The sequence below is a fragment of the Hibiscus syriacus genome, unplaced genomic scaffold (genome assembly GCF_006381635.1).
Source record: "Hibiscus syriacus cultivar Baekdansim isolate YM2019G1 unplaced genomic scaffold, ASM638163v2 tig00001509_pilon, whole genome shotgun sequence".
Lineage (NCBI taxonomy): Eukaryota > Viridiplantae > Streptophyta > Magnoliopsida > Malvales > Malvaceae > Hibiscus > Hibiscus syriacus.
This window is the reverse complement of record NW_024061875.1, coordinates 211,467-217,197: the sequence shown is the minus strand read 5'-3', so window position 1 is coordinate 217,197 and position 5,731 is coordinate 211,467. Positions and strand designations below refer to the sequence as shown.

The window sequence follows — 5,731 nt, the reverse complement described above, 5'->3', positions numbered from 1 at the left end:
TCATATATTATAATCTTTTTAATATATTTTCTATTAAAAAAATTTCACTCTTAAAATTTATCTAGCATCAAATTCTGCATCCCACAACTATTTGTTTAGTCAAAACAACAATTCTATAAATATAAATATAATCAGAAAATAATTAATCGACAATAGATAAACACTGAACTAATTCTAGAAAATGAAACTAATTCAATTTCCAATTTGATTTTTTCAGTCATAATAAACAACAAAACACAACCATATTAATAAAAGAAAAGTGTATATTGGAACATACGCCTTTCGGATATACAAATCAAATTTTTCACACGCGATTGCCAAATTTTGAATTCCTCTCTCTGCCTTGCGCCAGTTTAAACCAACTCTTGTTCTTCTCGCCCGACGAGGGAATATAATAAAAGAAAACCCAACCAACCAGGCAAATTTCAAACTATCCAATCCTGCGCTACATATTCACAACAGTCGTGTCACACAGACATTAGCTCATTTCATATTTTTACAACATAGAATCCAAATATCGGTTATGTCGCCTGCGGTTGAACTCTAACAAGCTGCCGTACGTGCGATCAGCAATGCCGACGAAGAGTGATTCCGTATCTGGACTGAATGATATTCCAGCGATCTCACCAAAGAAATCGATTTCTTGGCACTTAGTGTACCCAGACTCTGTGTCGAACACATGAACGAAGTCGGCTGGTTCAGCCATGGCAAGAAATCGACCATCTGATGTGAACTTGAGAGCTCTAATTGCTCCCATCCTTCCCTTTAATACAGCATGGGACTCGGATAGGTTTCTTATGTCCCACAATCGACAAGTCGTGTCTTGATTTCCGGTAGCAAGAATGTTCCCATCAGGGTGCCAAGCCGAAGCGAAAGAGTAGTCCAAATGCCCTTTTAAGGTGCCAGTAACCTGCATTGTACAAATAATAATTAGACATTAAAAACAAGTAAACCTCGAAATGCACCAACGACAGAAAGAGTAAGTGATGTACTTTGCCAGAATTAGCATCGGCGATCAGGCAATCTGCACTATCACCGAGGACTGCAAGTAACTTGCCATCTCGACTTACAGAGGTACTCTGTCCAGAGAAGACAACCAAGTACATATCAAATAAAAAGGAGAACAAATGGAATTCTATAGCAGACTTCTAAATACTCTCTGCTTACATTCACAGACCAGTCGAATACGAAGTTGTTAAGGCTTGAAAACGTTTCAGCATCGAATATTCTGATTTGAGCATCATTATTCGCAGCCATAATTCTCTTCGCACCGCTGAAGATAAATAGAAAATTTCAGTTTCCATTCAAAATGCCATCAAAATTGTTATAAATTTCAGAGAAAAAAATCTCTCACCTAGGACAGCAATACACATCCACCGCATTAGTTATTGCATTATCATCAGTAGTTAATTTTGAGGAGAACGTTACACCCGGTTGATTTAAATACTGCCAAAGCATGCAGAAGAATACGCAACATGAGGCAAATCGCAAATATATCGATAAACATCGGTCAAACCAACAAACACAAACCTTGCATATAAGCTCCCCTTGAAAGCCACCAGCCACCATTAAATTTTCTTTAACTGTCATAGTGCTAATCTGCACCCTGGACAGTTGCTGAGATAGCAATCCACGACGTTCCTACAAACATTGAAATAAACAAATTGATTAGAGAGCCGGTGGAACAAGGTTAGTAGCAGAAGTCAAATTAATCATGGCCATATTTACTAACCACACTGGGAACGATTGGCTTAGCTACATTCAGCACTTCTTTGCCTTTGCAGCAGTGATGACCAATGCCTTACTGAATAATTTTGCATCAGGTACACATCGTGCTTCGATGTAGCCCACAACAGATTCCTCAGCTGCAGGATAAAATATAAATTAAACTCTAAAACCAACATTCTTCACGTACAGAGAAAAGTAAATTGAAACCAAAATCTTAAACTAGTGTAGACACATAGTAATATTATTTAAATGAGTCGTAAATCAATCTTCCAACAAATTTGTAAGGCCATGTCAAAACAGTTAACATGATCTTTGATTAACCTTATCTATCCAATACAATATTCAAGACTTCCTCAAAATTCTCATAATCACAGAAATGATTTTTTTTAAAGGAAGAACAAATTCACAGATAGCGGGTAATGCATGAAAATTTTGCTACAATAAGAGAAGGAAATAGACCTATAAAATTCAATCAAATAAGTTGATGATATTTTGAATCTACAAAGGTGGAAAAAAGTGAATCCTACGTAAAAACAATTAACCTATCCTTGATTAACCTTGTTCCATAGAAAAATTCAAAGCCCCAATTCACTTCCCTCAAGAACCCATTAAAAATTTGGGAAAAAGAAAATTCACATTAAAGAGAAAAAAGATAAGCAGTAGAAAATTACACAAGAACTAATAAAATGACAGAAAGATAAAAAACAATTCAGGGTGGTTTTGTGATCAGGATCATCCCACTTTAATTACGAAGGTATAACTCAACACCATGAATGATGAAAACTATACACCATGAAGACTCCCCTCTATAACTCAAAAAAATTGACTCAATACAATGACATGCAAAAGTGATATAACATGAATTCAATTCACTTGAATCAACATACTAAATGCAATGAGGCATAATGCATTCAGATTACCAAACAGTTAGTTATGCTGGCCTACCAAGGACCCACTTTTTGTAACATATATAACAGAACATAACCTGGCATCTATTCAACGACCTAAATGAAGTTTTTAAAAGACACCTACAACTCCAGACCTCCATTGCTATATTTTTATTATTATTATTTTAAGGAAAAAAGACAGAAATACAAAAACAACGACGAGATCACGGCGGTTGGCACCAATGCAGATCTATACCAATTCAATAAACAAATTTGCTACAGATGTTCAAAACCCAATTGGCAAAGACAAATTACACAGCCATTCACAAGAAGTAAGATATCTAAAACTTGATTACAGAAAGCAAATCTGAGAAAGGGGAAACTTTGGCATGCACATGAAAAGAACATCTAAGAACATGGGACAGCAAATCAAGTATAGCAATGCAATAGGAAACTCATGAAGATGATATCTGAGAATGGCGAATCAAGTAAATGGAAATTGAATTATCCATGCAGATTATCCAACACGCAACAAGGCAATAATGAAGTAGCACAGTTACGATAGCTATAAATGCATCTAATAATTTACAACAATCCAGCACTATGAAATGCAAATTAAGAGTTAATTTTCCCTTAAAAGTGTGGGTCATATTATTTCTCTACTCAAACTAGACGAATCATTATAGTAGCCTCTAGAATGCTCCCTGTCATACCATAAAAGTAATGCCTCTTTACCGTGCCAGCTGTGCTCAGAAGTTACTCGCAACCTGCGCTAAAGGCTGAAATAAGATAGAATTGGCATCCTGAATGCCACAGGTTAAATCGATATAATTAACAGTCAAAATTAGAACATTCCTAACCCACAAATTACACGAACAACAAAAAATAAACAATATACCCAAATGCAAAGCTAAGATCATCATACCAACAAATGCAAATAAAACCAAAATTCAAGGGTAGCAAAAGGGATTAATCAACGCCTATACTCATAACAAGTATGAAGTTAGCTGCCTAAGCAGCTTGTTCAGATGAGTCTAGCTAAATGTAAAACCTATGGCAACTCTAGACATAGAGGAAGTAATTTAAAAAATTCATCATCAAAATGAGCCTCGCAGTTAATGGATACCGGATAAGTGGCATGTGCATGTATATAGAAGAAAGAACTGTTAAGAGTGCATAAATCAGTGCATGTTTGTAATGACTACAAATGTAAGGTTCTATGGCCATAAATTGCTAGTAAAATTCCAAAACCCCAAAGTCGTACCACAGCCATGAAGCATCAATATCCATTATCATGATGGTACCTCCGCAAAATAGTGCTTTTAATTTTTTTTATAATTTGAACAACTGTAGTGTGTACATATATAAACTAAAGCATCCTTCAAAAATCTGCACAAAAAGGATTCATGTGAATACAAACTCCCATCTTGATGCCTCAAATGGGGTATATAAAAATATTTGAAACAAATAGAAGAAAAGTCGTCAACAAAATTTCAAATCAAATTGGATGAAAGTATGGCATCGCTAAACCCTAATCAAATGTCTAGAACTTGATCTCTAAAATTAGCAGGCTGCTGCCCGGTGAACAGAAATGAAAAACTAAGGTCTCATAGTGGAGCTGCAAACTTCATACACCTTCCAACAAAGGTTCTGTCACATAGCTATGATAAATAAAATATGGACAAAATGCTATGAAACAAAAACAGGACCTGCAAACTATGAGACAGAGATATGCAAATAAATTGAAGATCAAACCATATGCAAAGGATGAGAACATGAACCACCAAGATCAAAGTTTTGATGATGCAGAACCCTAGGTAAAGTAGAAGAAGGCAAACACCTTTGAATATAAGAATTAACACATAAACCAAAAAAGGGGAAAAAAACTCGAAGTTGTCATTGCACATTAAAACCACTACGAAAAAGAAACAAAAAAGGAAGGAAAAAGTTGCCTGCATAACGAAATTAAATTCATCTGGGTTCAAAGAATTGAACAAGTGGATTCATGACATCTTAAAACCAAGCAATTCTGTTGAATAGACTTCTCATAGAAGATAAAGAGTAGAAACGTCAACGCAAAGAACGCCATGTGATGCTTAACACGGGATCGAAATTACAACACAAAGAAGATCAATACTAAAAATAACTGAAGGTAATCAGCAAATTCTCTACCTGAAAGTGCACGATTGTAGATTTGACGAGCCTCGTGTTAAACTGAAAGGCGTAGAAGGCATTTCCCTTCTCTACTTGCAAGCACTCCTGTCAACACAAAATGGATCGTTAACCATTTAGAAGTAACTTTTTGAAACAAATCCACGCGGTGGATACGAAGTTGACGATTAGCAAAAGCTCTTTTAAAATCTTATTTCATGTCGGAAACAGAATTAGCACTTTAGATTCGGCTAAAAAGTCAGAAACTGACCTTTTCCATCCCTTCACTAGAACCACCAAGGCTCTCGTAGTTTTTGTACTGTTTCAATCTCGTCTCACGATACTTATCCCTAGTGAAATTAAGCCTCTCCCAAGGTATCCCTTGTATATCTTTCCCATTTCTTGCTTCCATAGCTGATGTATCAGTTTTTGGCTTATTCTGTTACCAAGTAAATGCCCATGTGTTTAAAAGAAGGTTAAAGAGATTCCACAATCTAAATCGAGAGAATCAAAGCTTGATCGTGAAAGATTTTTCCATTAAAAACGTACAGATTCGAAATTGTCTTCAAAGTCGGAATCAAACGGGTCAAAATCAGCGCTGTCTCGCAGAGAATCAGGTCCACCGAAGGAATCGTCGTGTTCAAAATCATCGAAGTCGTAAAAGTCATCGACAACATACTCAAGATCGTCGTTTTGGAAGTGCTCCATTATTCTCCAGTCAGGGAAACAGTATAACAAAATTTCAGCGAAAAAAGCAGAGCCTGAAATGCATATATCACTTAAATCACAATAAAACTTTTTTTTTGTAGAATGAGGAATTCCACAACAGAGCTTAAGAGAGACAAAGAGAGGACTTAAAACTTAACAGGTCCAGTCAAAACAATAGGAACCCAAAGTTCAAAATGAAGAACACACAAAATCATGTAAATAGAACTCTTACAGAAGAAAAACAAATTAAAATGAAA

The 5,731-nt window shown here is 35.7% G+C and overlaps 1 pseudogene; it reads right to left on the bottom strand.

Annotated features, from left to right (window-relative positions):
• Positions 1-291: 291 nt before the first annotated feature.
• LOC120128259 lies at positions 292-5,499 on the bottom strand (annotated as a pseudogene).
• Positions 5,500-5,731: the final 232 nt, after the last annotated feature.